Raw genomic sequence first — 15,893 nt, 5'->3', positions numbered from 1 at the left:
TGTCACTCACTTGACTGGCCTTCCTTATAATCCTCAAGGACAAGGCATTGTGGAACGTGCTCACCGTACACTTAAGTCTTATCTCATAAAACAAAAAAGGGGAGTTGATGAGACTCTGCCCTCAGTGCCAAGAGTAGCTGTATCTATGGCACTCTTTACACTCAATTTTTTGAATCTTGACGAGCAAGGTCGCTCTGCAGCTGATCGATATAGCTCAGACCCTGATAGACCAAAAGAAATGGTCAAATGGAAGGATGTCTTAACTGGTCTGTGGAAAGGCCCGGATCCTATTTTGATAAGATCCAGGGGAGCTGTTTGTGTTTTTCCACAGAGTGAAGACAACCCATTTTGGCTGCCGGAACGACTCACCCGCAAGATATTCATCAAGGATAGTGCAGAAGATGCAGACCTCCCGAGGACTGCTCCTGATCCTGACAATGCTGAACTTGTCTCAGGTTCCTAGTATGAGGGGCGAACAGAGATGGGCCATTCTCTCGACTTTCCCTAAACCAATGCCAGTTCGCCATAATGCTATAGTTTTTCCAAAATTCTTTACTACTAATAAAACATTAGATTTGCCATATCTACCCTATGATCCCACCCGAGCACCATTAGGGGAAAATCGCTCTTTATTAGAACAGGGTTCTTTATGTTTTCAAATGAATGGACCAGGAAAATGTATCAACCTCACAGCTCGAGCTTTGGGGAAGTTTAATGAGCACCGAGGAGGTTGGGTAAGCACAACCCAAGATACTTCCAATGCAGATATAACCTTTACAAATCGGACCTTTTGGCAGGAGGCAATTTGGGTTAATGGTACATTTCTACCACCTAACTTTTCAGACAAAGAACGTCCCCACCAACCAAAAATAGCCCCTCATTGTAGCTTGGAAGATGAAGGGCTGATATTGCCTTGGTCTGATTGTCAATCCTCCATCACTCGTTGGGCAGATCAGAGTAAAACCTTTTCCTTTTCTCCCAACATGATAGATGATCCAGAGAAGGAATTTGTTATGAAAAAGGGACTTTTCATACAGGACTTTAGAATGCATCCCTTTCACAAGTGGGTGCTTTGTGGAGTCAATGGCAGTTGTACAGAACTCAATCCTTTGATCTTTATCCAGGGAGGAGCAGTTGGAAAAGCTTCTTATAATGGCATCTCAAGATTTGCTTAGTATTGGGGAATACATGCTGCCTCCCAGGATTCTTATGGATATACTAATACCAGTGTAGAGATCACTGGGTTCAATAAAACTTTGGTAAACCAGATTAATTATCCATCTACCCCAGTCTGTGTTTACCCCCCTTTCTTGTTTATTCTTTCAAATGATTCATTTGAAGTCTGTTCCAATGATTCTTGTTGGATTTCTCAATGTTGGGACATAACAAAGAACACCCGTGCCATGGTAGCACGGATCCCACGTTGGATCCCGGTTCCGGTGGAAACACCCTCCACCTTATCCCTGTTTCGACAAAAAAGAGATTTTGGAATTACTGCTGCCGTGATCATAGCAATTTCAGCCAGTGCAGCTGCTGCTACAGCTGCAGGGTATGCTATGGTTAGTACGGTTCAATCAGGCACAAAATTAAATCAGCTTTCAGCAGATCTGGCTGATGCCATCACTGTCCAAACTTCTGCTAGTACCAAGTTAAAGGGAGGGCTGATGATATTGAATCAGCGCCTTGACTTGGCAGAAGAACAGATAGGAGTTCTATACCAGATGGCCCAGTTGGGTTGTGAAAGAAAACTGGAAGCCCTGTGTATTACCAGTGTCCAATATGAAAATTTTACTTATGCAGCTAATCTGTCTAGACAGCTTTCCTTGTATCTTGCAGGAAATTGGTCTGAGGGATTCGATGAGACTCTTGAGGCCCTGAGGGTGGCAGTTTTAAAGATCAACTCAACGCGAGTGGACCTGTCATTGACAGAGGGCCTCTCCTCCTGGATTTCATCTGCATTTTCTTATTTTAAGGAATGGGTGGGGGTGGGTTTATTTGGCGTTGCCACCTGCTGTGGACTTGTGTTCATGCTCTGGTTGGTTTGCAAGCTCAGAACCCAACAAACACGTGACAAGGTTGTGATAGCTCAAGCACTTGCTGCCATTGAGCAAGGCGCCTCCCCCGAAATCTGGCTATCTATGCTCAAAAATTAGTTGACATTGGTGGCTGGCCTCTTTTGTAGAGTTCGCCCTAGGTCATTTAGTAGTTACTGTCACATAGCACTGCGGTATCCAGGGACGGGCAACTTTCCTCATGCACAGATCATCCTAAGACACGGGGCCCAGTGGCGATAGGGTTACCCTATGACAGGAAAAGGCTGTGACATTGGAGGAACGACCTAAGACAGGAGCCACAGCGGATGGGCATAATTACACAGACCTAGTCCAGCCTCAATTTAATAAAATAAAAAGGGGGAGATGTGGAAAGCCGTGCAGCGTGCAGCGTGCAGCGAGCAATCGCTGTGGAGAGCCGTGCGCGTGCCGCGAGCAATCACCATTATAAGATGGCGCTGGCCTCCGCTGTGACAAACTAGTAAACAAGCCTTGTGCGCAAGTGCGAGAGTGAACTCACTCCTAGTCACTGCCCATTCTCGGGGTGTAATAGTGGTGTGATGAGCGAGCAACGAATCAAGAGCTGTCACGCCACATCAGGTGCTGAAACGTCATGACTGAGTGCTATATAAGGGACTCCATTTTCTGGGGTCGAGATCTTCCTGAGAAGTAAGCAATAAAGCTTTGCTGCAGAAGATTCCGGTTGTCCTGAGTGTGTTCTTGCCGGCGGGGACAAAAGCTCGGGATATTGATGTTTTATTTATTTGTGTGTGTGTGTGTGTGTGTGTGTGTGTACATGTATGTACCTACCTTGGACACATGTGTGTGGTCATCAAAGGACAACTTCTGGTTGGCCCGTTAACTCCTACTCTTGGTCGTCTTGCCCTCCCCACAAAAATTCCATTTTCATGTCAGTTTTGAAGAGGTCCAACACTCAGTCTAGAGCACTGACTCACTTTTTCTCCTCTTCTCTGCTTAGAATGTCTTCATCGCTTGGTGTTGGCTTCAGAATCCTGGGTAGAAGCGGGTAAGAGGCAGCTTACCCAGTTGGCCTGGCCCAGCAGAGCGAGAGAATTCATGTTGGCAGCTACTAATTTTCATAAAGAAAGCTTTCTGGCTTTTTTTTTTAATCCATGTTTTCTTGAAGTATATTTGGCTTGTGAACCCCGTATTTACATGTGTTTGGGGGAGAAAAGGACTGACAATCCTGCCTTTAATATGACCTCTCGCTGAGATGTCTCCGAAACAGAGAACAAATGGAGGGCTTTGGTTTACATTTCTGAATCCGTTCTACCGTGTTGCCAAGGCCTCTGAAAGGTGTGGCTGGTCTTTGTGGTACACATTTAGGAACTTTTTGCCTGGCCCAAACACAGCAGAGCTTCTATTTGCTAGTCTACTATGGCAAACGCTTGCCTTAAACATTGTTGTTTTATTGATCGGGTACATGACAGTAATTACCCTTCAGCTTTATGCATTTTAATTACTTGCTTTTCCTCCTGTCTTTGAATCTCAGGGTGATGGGATCACAAAGGGTACAGCTCGAGTCATTTAATAAAGAAATGAGCCCGTTGCAATGCTGGTGAGGTGGCCCTCTTTATCTGGCCAGTTCCAAAATGAAAAGCCTTCTTAAGAGACGCCGTGAAAACGGAGCTCACATTTGGCTGGCTGTGGGGTGTGTATAAGAAGAGCCCTGATCAGCAAAGCCTGGAAGGCCACAGTGTGATGATGCACATGTGTGCCTGTGAGCCTGTGCTCCTGCATGCATCTGTGCAGTCCCCTCCCAGAGATGGCAGCAACAAGGCTCTCTGCCTTTATCCAAGGCCCATCCAGAATGACAAGCAAATTAAGCTAAGGCTGTCTGCTCTCAGTGCTCACAAAGGAGCAATTTCCTCTGTTCCCTGTGTTACTTTTTTGTCTTGTTGCTGTGACAAAATCCCATAGGAGTGGGAAGGGCGAACTAGGGACTTAAACTTGCTTCTTATGACCATAGTATTTGTCCCTTCGGAGCCACATGTGTGCATGTGCATGAATTCAGATGTGTGTCTATGTGGTACATGCATGTGAGGCTGGAGGCCAATTCCAGTTATTGTTCCTAGGTCAGGAGCCTGTCCAGTCAGCTTGGCTGGCTCTCTGGTCATCGAGCTCCAGAGATCTGTATGTCTCAGCTACACAGTTCTCACCACTGCTCCACATCTGGGATTTTTGTGTAGTTTCTGGGGATCAAACTCAGGTTCCCATGTTTGCCAGGTAAGCATTTTACCAGTGAAGTCACCATCCTGGGCCCCGAGCTGACATTTAAATACCATGTTTTGTCTACAACTGTTTTCTCTCTTTCTGTTTCATCAAGAATCCCCACAGGACTCCAATATTTGTTCCACAGTCATTTCCTCCCTTGAAACCGTCATGAGGGAGCCACCAGGAGGATCCTTCAGATACGGGTTCAAGTCTCTGTTAGATGGACAGTAACTACTGTGGGTTTCTGAGACCTGTGTCAAGTCTCAAGCCTTTCTCAGGGTGAGCTTTAAAGCACAAAAGCCACACTCTGTATTGACACAGTACAGTTAGCAACAACAACAACAACAACAAACAGTTAACCAGAAATAGAACTGCAAAAGCCAAAAAGCCAGGTTAGCACAATTAGGAGCTTTCCCCAAACCATGGGTTTGATGGGTTAGCCCTTTCCTTTTGTTTTGGCAGGTGGTGCTGCTTTCCTGCTCTGTTCCAAGGCCTGAATGGGACTCCCATCATGGCGTTGGTTGGGGGCCTGTAACAAAACACCACCTTAGAAACTGATTTTCTTAGATAGTTTTGGGAAGTCAACTCAATACACTGTGATTTGAGCACATGTGTGCCCACACACAAGTGGTCTCAATCTGAGTATTTCAGTCTCGGGCTAAGGGCAGCTGAGCGAGTCTCAGTAAGGCAGGATGCTTCGCCAGAAGGACCCAGGTCTTACTCAGACCCACTAACAGCTCCTCACACACAGAGCTTGCTCTGAAATTTTGGAGGGCATTTTTTAAATCTTGCAGTTACCATGTATCTGGTATGTTTGATCCATGTATGCTCTGTAAGAGATGAATAGTGATTGTGTTAGTCAGGGTTTATGTTCTTGCACAAAACATCATGACCAAGAAGCAAGTTGGGGAGGAAAGGGTTTATTCAGCTTACACTATCACATTGCTGTTTGTCACCAAAGGAAGTCAGGACTGGGACTCACACAGAGCAGGAAACAGGAGCTGATGCAGAGCCATGGAGGGATGTTACTTACTGGCTTGCTTCTCTGGCTTGCTCAGCTTGCTTTCTTATAGAACCCAGGACCACCAGTCCAGGGATGGCACCACCCACACTGGGCCCTCCCACTCTTGATCACTAATCCATTTACAGCTAGATCTCATGGAGGCATATTCTTTCCTTTCTCTGTGATAACTCCAGCTTGTGTCAAGTTGACACACAAAACCAGCCAGTACAGCAATGTGATGACTATTTCTCATTTACAGATTAGGAAACCAAGGTCCAAAACCTGTACCTTTGTCAGTGTTGAGTAGAAACTTATTTTTACCCTAAGCCTATATTTTCCTTCCTTCCTTTCCTCCTTCCTTCCTTTCCTCCTTCCTTTATTTCTACATTTCTTCCTTCCTTTCCTTTTGATATTAATTCTTTGACATTAAGAGAACAACAGAAACATCCTAGATTAATTATCACCCAGAACATCACACTTAAAGTCACACGTTTTAGCCTGGAGCATAAGACTCAAAAATAGTTAGGAGTTGCAGATTCAGTTGTACAAGACTTTGGGCAAGGAGCCTTCCTTGCCTCTCTGGGCTCCCATTGCCCAACTGTGTGAGGCTCTCTCTGAAGTCCCTTCTTATTCTGTGATTCTTGGAGCACACCTATGGGGACGGACGTGTTCTTGTTCAGAATAGTTCTACCACCAGGAATCTTATGAAGCAATAAGGCTCAATTCCCCACAGCCACCACATTCAGCTCCCCACTTCCCGAAAGCATATGGCACAGTGGATGCCTGCCAGGATGCTCTGTGAGCGGAAGTGAAGAGCGAATGAACAGCAGCAGCAGCCAGCATGTTGGGTTTGTCCCTCTTGTTCTCATGACTGCGAGTCAGCAGTGCTGTGCTCCCGCGTGGGAGTTGGCGCGGTTTGCCAGTGATTTCCTGGACGGAAGCTCAGGCTTTGCATGGCCAAGGATTTCCGCTGTCTCCTTCTGTAGTGCCCATCACCTGCACTATCTCCTGCCTAGTCTTCCTCTTAGTGTGTCCTACTTCTCTGTGTCTCCATGTTTACTACACTACGGAGAAAAGTATGGGAGAGACGGGAGGGGAGGAGGGAGGGAGGGAGGAAGGAGGGAGCGGAGGGAGACAGACATACAGACAGACACACACACAGAAAGAGAAAGGGAGAGTCAGAGAGACAGAGGGAGATGGAGACAGAGAGAGAGAGAGAGAGAGAGAGAGAGAGAGAGAGAGAGAGAGAGAGAGAGAGAGAGAGAATCCAGTGTGGCATACTGACCTCATTTCAAAGAGGAAGCTGTATGAACTGTTGACCTGCTTCATATGTGTAGGGGAAGAGTTTATGGACTGAGGAGGAAGAAAGGATGTGAAAACATTTAAAGTTTTAATTTTATCGGCTTTTCTATTCATTCTCAGTCTTCTCCAACTCTGACCCAATTTTGCCTCTTTTCATGAAGCTCTTGATGAGAGAGAGGAAGATGGAGAGAGAGGGCAGGATTTATCGTCAATTAAGTTAATCTCATGAGCAATCATTTTGTACAGGCTCCTTCAGAATCCTAACATTCAAGATACAAGCCTGATTTCCATTTGTAAAAGCTTAGACTTTTGTTTGTTTGTTTTGGCTATTTGAGAGGTAGTGATTAATTTTTTTTTCTTTCAATCACAGGACATTATGTGGGCACAAACATTGCTCTGTTGCCAGACTGTGGTACCCCAGGCCAGCGGGAAGACAAGCACAGACACCATCCACACAATTGGTAGGAAGGCAGGAATAAGGCTCAGAGTGCTGCTGCATTCTGGATTGTCTTTTCTCCCCAGGGGAGGGTGGGCCCATGTCAGGCTTTGCCAGCGTCACAAGGAGTTGTTCAGGCAGAAATCCCCTCCCCGGAGTTTCATCAGAGAATGGGATAAGGGAGGTGGCCCGAACCTTGATCTGTGACAAAGTTGTAATCAATGCTGTAAATTGCAGTTAGCCTCACCAGCTACAAATGACAGTCAGCTCAGTGACACCAAAATGTTGCTGTTGTAGATGGCCAGCCTCGCTGGGAGGGGTACACCTTGACTGAGGGGGACACATTCAGTCCCATAAGGCCAGTGTGCAAAGTAGCTGTGTGTGTGTGTGTGTGTTGGGGATGGGTAGCAAGGGTAACTCACTCCAAATCTATGAAGCAGTGACCTGCAGAAAGAACACAGCACTCTCCCCTGTACTGTAATAGTTACCTGCTATAGTGAGTCCAAGGAGAGACCAAGGGCTTCTCAATGTGGTGGCCACGGCCACAAGTTCTATAAATGATCCAAGAGAAAGGAAAGAAAGCAGAGTTGGCTGATCACTTCCCCTTGATTGCTTAAATACTGGCCTGCTTTCTTAACTGCTTAAATAACTTACCTGCTTAAATAAATACTGGCCTGCTTTCTTAACTGGTGTATGAGGTGAGTCTGATCTCTCGTCCCCTTTGGTTTGATGTGGCAGCCAGTGTTTGGATGGGAGTCCTGGAATGTGTGTCTTATTGTACAACTGTTTATATTTTTGATACCAAAAGAATATAGTGATGGGGGGGGGGAGGTGACTAGAGAGTGGAACAGGCAGGCTCACTGAGGGGTGGGAGGGGCTGTAATTGAAATTGTAGCAAAGGAAACTTTTGAGAATCCTGGCTTCTGAAGCTCAGCTCCTGTCCCAGGTGCCTAAGGAAAATATTTTGAAGATTTTTGTGACTTTCATAGAGTATTTAATAAATGCACATTTTTAATATTACTATGTCCCATTTTAAGTTGAAAAGGGCTTATGAAGGCTTAATGGGAGATTCGCTCCGAGTCAGGGGGAAAGGAATGAGATAAAGATAGCGATTTACCTGAGATCTGAGACAGACCCCTGGGAAGGCACTTGACTGCTGTGTAGGATTAACCGTCCTCTGAAATCTCAAGTTCATCTGCATATGTTTTGGAGAGGCACCCAGCCCCATTCTCTCCCTGTAGCTCTATTTGTTCAGTTTGCTGACACCAGACTCTGGGGCTATTGTGAAGATGGCACTTAAAGCCCATTCGAATTAGGTAGAACATCCTTTGAAATAGTCTTAGCCTCATTTTTCTCAGAATGTGTACAATGAGGAAAATTCATTTCCTTCCTGTCGAGAAAAGTTAATGATAATTTTTCATTATATTAAAATATTACCCATTGTTATGACTTCAGTTCAATGTTCCAGGGTTTAGCTGTGCCAAGGCCGAGACACCCATGTGTTATTTTAGACTTCCTCTAAAAAGAAAAAAAAATAGATTGTTTAAGATGAGTTATGATTCAAAAAAAAAAAAAAGGCAAGTCATACCATTTGGGAAGAATTAGTAGGTAATTATTTTTTTTAAAAAAAAAATCACTTTTTAGCATGAAAGCCCAAATTTTTAACAATGTTGACTCCAGAATATAATTATAAATGCCATGATGTTGAATCTCTGAACCAGAAATAAGCGCTTTCTTTCTTCTAAGATATAATAAAGGCTTTACGTATTGGGCACCGTTTCTCTTTCAGTAGCAATGAAAGAAGAATTATAGGCTACTATTGTATTGTAATCCCTCAAGAAGTTTATTTATTTATTTTTAAATTTCTATAATCTCCCAGGGGTAATTTGTGTGTGAATGAGATATGGAAAGTTCTGGAAGGAGAAGTTACAATCCGGGGTTCAGGCAGCGATTTGGCTGATGCAAGACAACCAGAGCCATGGTTTCAGTCTGTACTAAGGAAACAAAGAGAACAAGAGGGGAGATCCTAGCAAGGAGTGAAGTGCTTGTTGGGGAGAGGGAGACCAGCCTGGGGTGCCCTCCAGCAGCTAATGAATGCAGGGCCCCCACCTCCATCCAATCCTGGACCAGTATACCTGGGCCACAGGCTAAAGGTTCAAACATACAAACTTCCATCTTTCTGCTTTGAAGGCTGAAGTTCAGGATCAAGGTGCCAGTGGGACTGGTCCCCTCTGAAGCCTCAGTGCCTGGCCAGTAGATAGTCAGCTCTAGCTGTCTCTATGGTTGCTGTCTTTGTGCCTTGGTGTTTCTCTTTATCACAAAGACACCAGCTATGCTAATGTCTACCCACTGTCTCAATCTAACCTAATCAGCTTCCCAGACAACTCTATATCCCAAGCACAAAGCTCCATAGCTCCCACATAAGGTCCTTTTACCTCAGTGATATTTTTACAGATACACTTTCTGAGGCACTGAGGTTGGGTCCTTAACATGAGTGCAGAGGACACACTTTAGACACACCTATCACTTTCCTGACGCAGCTGTAATATGTCAGAAAGAGCAGGTGATGTATCCATGGTACACAGATGGAGGCTGTCTCTTACGCATTAGCTTGAAGGAAGAATTAACAAGAGATGAGAGCTTTCCACCTAGAGATGTTTCAGGAACTGCAAATGGTAAGAAACTAGTTTTATTTTGGCGGAACTGTTTTTTAAATTGTTCCACCCATGCTTTCAATGGAGAGAATAGTATAGCTAGCTGCCTATATTCCTGGACTGGATTCAACAACTGTGATTCTCAGACTCTTGTTCCAGCTATCCTTCTTTTTGCCTTTTTTTTCTCTTTTAACACAAATCCTAGTGACTCTGTCATGTTATTCCAGTCCTCTTCAATATAAATATTAGGAGACTATTAAAACACTAACACTAACTTATATGACAAGAATGCCATTCCCGTGCCTTAAAAATGAGTGCTAATTTCACATTTTAATCTTAATTCAGATTTTCCTCATCTCAAAAAAATTATAATTGAGTGCATGAAGCAGGCGTCTAGACAAGATCATTACTGCAGTTGGTTGTTAGTAGACTGTTTGTTGTGGAAAAAATGGTATTTTCCAGCGTCATCTACTTAGCTTGTCCTGTAAGGTTGAGGTTTTATTTGTTGTTTACTTGGGAATGGTCCCAACTATCAAAATAAATTCATCTTCTAATGAGTGACCCTCTGTAGAATTGCATATATTTTAGCCTTGATGGCTGCACTTTGACCTGGTGAGTGGCCGGCCTTACCACAGAGAGAATTAACGTAACTTTTTCTCTAGCTTCTCCATGTCTGTGTCATTGGAGTAGAGTCTAAAATGTTTCCTCTCATCGTAGGTAACATATCTAATTCAAAACACACAAGTAATGGACACGTTTCCCTATTTCTGTTTATGCACACATGGCCTGGGTTTTAGAGGCCTTCTCCACCCATCTTTAAGATAACTCTTCTCAAAGCCAGCTCCACTGCTGCTCAAGGACCCCCACCCTTTCTTTGAGTCTTCCAGGATCAGTTTCCTCATGGACTCCATAGCCCTGTGGTCATGGGAACTGCCTGACTCATACATGTCACCTGGACACAAACCTCAGCTCCTTCAGTGGATTTCTCGAACTGTCACAATGGTCATTGTGCATTCTGCGAGCTTTGTCACTTTTAGTACCAGGAGGAGAGCCAGTGAGATGGTAGAAAAAAAGGTACTTGCTGTACAAACCTGAGGACCCGAGTTCAAGTCCCAAAATGAATAGTAGAAGGAGAGCTGTGTCTCCCAAAAGTTGTGCTCCACTTTTGTTCCTGGCTGCCAGGAACTGCAGAATCCATCACTGTGAGACTCAATTCTGGGTCACGGTATCTTGAATCTGCTTATAATCCCTTGTCTTTCTCCTAGAGCAGGTTATGTTTACAGGTGTGTGTGTGTGTGTGAGAGAGAGAGAGAGAGAGAGAGACAGAGACAGAGACAGAGACAGAGACAGAGAGAGACAGAGACAGAGAGAGACAGAGACAGAGACAGAGAGACAGAGAGACAGAGAGACAGAGACAGAGAAAGAGAGAGACAGAGAGAGAGAAAGAGAGAGACAGAGAGACAGAGACAGAGAAAGAGAGAGACAGAGACAGAGAGAGAAAGAGAGAGACAGAGAGAGAGAGAGAGAGAGAGAGAGGAGAGAGAGAGAGGGAGAGAGAGAGATGGGCTTGGACATGTTCATGTGTTGGAGCTTATGCAAGTGTGTAGATCAGGAGTAGACATCAGGTCTCTTTCTCAATCCCTTCTCTTATCTTCTTTTTAAAGAAAGGATCTGAAACTGAACCTGGGGCTTACTGACTGGCTAGATCCTGCTCTTTCCCTCTCCATCACTCCGGTACTGGGATTACAGGCACATGCCACACCAGTGAGTTGAGCTTTTTATGTAGACCCTGCCAACAGCACTTGGGCCTTCATGCTTGTGCAGCAAGCAGTTTACTGAGGGTGCTATCTTCCTGGGCCTGGCTGGGGGTCTTTATGTCTCCCTTCCCCCACACTCCTCTGTCACTTCCCTCAGCTTCCAGCCATTTTAAATGTGCTCATCTCCAGAGGACTCAAACACTAGCTGCTAGTTCACCGTCAGAGGAAAGCTCTCTATACAAGTGAGAATATTGACGATGGGTGTGACGGCACTTGAGCTATGCAGTGTTCTCAACTCATCCAAAATGCCTAACACACCTCGTGGAATACGTGTGTGCATGTAACCATTCCGGCAAGATGCCTACAGGCTCCTGGGAAGTCTCAAGCTCCTGGCACTAAGTCTTTGAAATTAAAGTCACACAACATCTTAATTTCCTCCTTTCTAAGCCATGGAGTTGGTCGCTTTTGCTACACACCTACAGTCGAATCATGCATCCCCTGGGTTTGTCTGCAAAGGGTATTCTAATGGCTGTAATATTTGAGTTGCTCTGCATTTCCTACGTACCCACGTCGTTATCTTAACAGAATCTGTATGTCCTTTGTTTGGAAGTGTGCATACCGTAAAGGCTATTACAACTTACATTTGAGTGAAAATAGTAGATTTATGAGCTGTCCTCCAGTTCTTGTCTGCCCTCTCCTAAGGCCACAACCCTGAAAACTCAGTCACTGAAACCTGTTTTGGTGTCAACTCTGAAATTCTGCTTTTTACGAACATTTCATAATGAAATCTTGGAAGTAAGCGCACAGAGGTTTTGCTCCTGTCATACCCCAGAAGGTCACATGCTCTAATTCAGCTTAAAGGGACACTAATCATATTCAGTGTGTGAGCGGAGAGGCTTACAGTTGGAGATGACACCATCATTTGCATAGGATGTAAAAATGAAGGACCATTAATTTTATAGCATTAATTGAAGAGCAGAAGTGTTAGACCTCTATAATTATCTCCAGTGAATACATTTCAAAGACATCTCCACAAATGAGGCTTGTGCGTGCGAATGTGTGAGGACATAGACACAAAGAGCAAAGTGAAGCCTCCACTTCGTCCTCCTTCAAGATGCATAGATTAGCGAATTGTTAAGTTAAAACCCCCAACTTAAATTTGAATTGCTTCTTCTGTGTGGAAACAAGACTGTGTGCGAATTCTAGACTCCCAGGGGGATAGCTCACACAGAAGGGGACTACCCAGCCTGAAGGCTACGTCTCAGAGCCACTGGAGAGAGAACAAGAGAAGTGGCAGCTCTAGCAGGTGGACCATGTCCCCATATGTCCTCCTCTAACACTCCACACTCCATCAGTCATAGCTTCACCAGGACCTGGTGCCCTTCCTCCTAGCATGTCTTTCCTCACTCTGGGTTTACCAGCCCTATGTATATTCCCAATGTCTCAGACTGATAGACACGGGTTCAAATAAGGAATCACTTTGTAGTACTACTCATCTTAGTGGTTTGTGGTTCAAGGCCAAAATGAAAGTGTTTTCTGTTTTTCTCTCTCTCTTCTCTCTCTCTCTCCTCTCTCTTTCTCTCTCTCTGTATGTGTGTGTGTGTGTATATATATGTGTGTGTGTCTGTCTCTGTGTCTCTGTCTCTCTCTCTGTCTCTCTCTCTCTGTCTGTCTCTCTTTCTCTCTGTCTGTCTGTCTGTCTGTCTGGTAGGGTCTTCCACTAGCAGCCTTTGGATGAAGACATAGAACTCTCAGCTCCTTCTGCGCCATGCCTGCCTGGATCCTGCCATGCTCCCACCTTGATGATAATGGACTGAACCTCTGACCCTGTAAGCCAGCCCCAATTAAATGTTGTTTTTTTATAAGACTTGCGTTGGCCATGGTATCTGTTCACAGCAGTAAAACCCTAACTAAGACAGAAGTTGGTATGTAGTTGAAGCCTTGACCACCTTGATCGTCTTGTCTCCACCTCCTCGTTCGCACGAACCACAATACCCTGCTGGAAAATAGCATTCATTCCTGAAGGTTTAAGGAGAATATTATAGGAGTTATTTAAGTGCCATTAGTTTTGGAACCAAAAAAGTCAAAAGTAGAATAAAGGCCACAGATTACTGGGGAAGGGAAAAGGAGTGATAGAAAGGAGAAGACAGCTGTGCAATTGCCCCTGACACCCTGCCAGGTCAAAAGCACCTCTCACCTCTCAGGACTGCTGGGCCTTTGTTTTCACTCTTGAGGGTTTAGGAACAGAGAAATCAGGGAAAGAAAGAGAAGGTGCAGCCTGAGGCTTAAAAGCTACTTGGGAATTTTAGTAATTATATTGACATGAAACACTCATCACTTTTAAAAATATGAGCTACCTCTGAACCTTAGAGTCCCAGGATCTCCCTGGGGTATAATTTTGGGTTCCTGAGGGGAAGGTTGGAAGCCAGTGGTGTAAATCAAGCAAGGCTTTAGCTAATGAGCTAATCCGATGCACACACTCAGTTTAAATATCCCTGTCTCCAGGGTCCCTGCAGGAGTGATAACCCTGGTGAGGGTGTCAGGTACCACTAGACACGGGCAAAGGAGGAACTTGGGAGCGTGTGGGGGCTTTTAAGATATCTTACCCGACAGAGCACAGTGTAACTCTGAGACGCTTCTCCGGATTGATGGGGTTACCAGGGATGGTAGCTGCTTCCTTTCAGTTCTTTATACCTCCCAGCTCAACTGGCTTTTCATTTCATGCTTCATTTGCTTAGTTTGGTACAACATTCTTTTTTTTTTTTTTCTTTTATGGCTTTCTGGAGGTAGACTGTACGTACAATAAACTTTACATATTTAAAGTGTACAACTGGATGTGTTTGGAAACACATATATACATGCACACATACATACTCCCAAAGGCGAAGCATCAGATAGCTCTGTTCCCACCCACAGCGGCCTATGTCCTTTTGCAACGCTTCCTTCCCTCTGCCCTGGTCCCAGCAAGTGCTGACCTGTTTTCTGCTGCTGGAGGTTGGTGTGCATTTTCTAGATGTTCAACTAGATACTCACACACGTGCAGCTTTCACTCTTCAACTTTCTTAGGCTCCTTTCATGCACCAGGACCATGTCTTGCTCTTCTGCTAGAAACATTTCCCCACCACACTAGAAATAGCTTCATGCTCCACGATGGTCCATGATGTGACAAGATTTGTATCTTACACAGGATGTGAGCATTGGCTTCTGTGTGTTGCTTTGTTCTGAGACATTCACAGAACTATGCAGATAGGCTCCCTAGCCTTATTGGTTTTTAGTAGGAAGGGAGGGAGAGAGGGAGGGAGGGAGGGAGACAGAGAGACAGAGAAGGTCTTGGTTTTGTTTTTGGGGGGGTGGGGGGGAAGGATTAATTCTTATCAAGTTATTCTTCCTTTGCGGTGTAAATTCCAAGGACTTGAGGGGGATTTCTTCTGATCAGTCTGTGGAACTGGGTATGGAATATCCCCATTTCCTTTTATTGCTTCAATAAAGCAGCAAGCCAAACTTCTGTATGGAATGTAAAGCAAGCTGATATACCTGTGAGAGTGACTTACCTCCGGCTTGTTTCTTTGACAGCCCCGTGTAGGAACTGCAAGTACCACAGGGAGGAAGTTATACTAAAAAACCTCCAAGACCCTCCTCCTCTGTATCTTGGAGTCTAAACATCTGCCCATGGTTCAGGCAGAAGTGTCCTTAAATGTTTCAGGTCACACTTCCGACACTTGCAGATGTCAGAAAAGTCACAAAAAGTGATGGCACACCAAACCAAAACAGTCCGAGAGGCCCAAGCAGTTAAAATTCCTGGGGTTGGCTGGACTGGATCCAGAGGCTTAAGCATGTCCACCACACCCAGGCCTGTTTAGCCCTGCCTTTCTCTGTATTGATTTTATTCCCAGGCCATTCTCTCTGTATAGTGATCTCCCTTGGCTTCAGGCTCATGCCTGGCAGCTTCAACCTACCATCCCAAGAGAAACAAACCAGGGAGAAGTGCTTTACTGTGAATACATTCATGGCTGAGGGTAGAAAGGGACAGATAATCCCATATAGACTGTTGGGAGGAGGATGCCTTCTCATCCCAGGGAGATGAAATATACTTAACTAAAAGAAAAGGATGGGGGCATAGATGCTGAGCACAGAATGAAAGGTGCTCACTGGAATTGTCCTGTGTCTAACTTCTGCAATCCAGAGCACAAGCATATTAGCAGGACCTAAAATCAAACACACTTTATAAGATCTTGAGATGTAGTGTGAAGAGAGAAACACTGAATGATCTCTGTGGTGGAGAGCAGTGGAGAGGCAGGCAGCCAGCCATCTTTCAGAAGAGCTATGATGTCCTAGGGCAAGCATCCTGTGCCAAACATGAGCCACATACTGTTAGCAGCAGCAATGGAGTGGGTAGGGGCTCTCCACTGGAGCACGATTGTGGCATTCTATGAGCATTGCTAATGATTCCATGAT

The sequence above is a fragment of the Mus caroli genome, unplaced genomic scaffold (genome assembly GCF_978045245.1).
Source record: "Mus caroli unplaced genomic scaffold, Mus_caroli_1 scaffold_15, whole genome shotgun sequence".
In the NCBI taxonomy this organism is placed as follows: Eukaryota; Metazoa; Chordata; class Mammalia; order Rodentia; family Muridae; genus Mus; species Mus caroli.
This window is presented reverse-complemented; position numbering follows the sequence as displayed.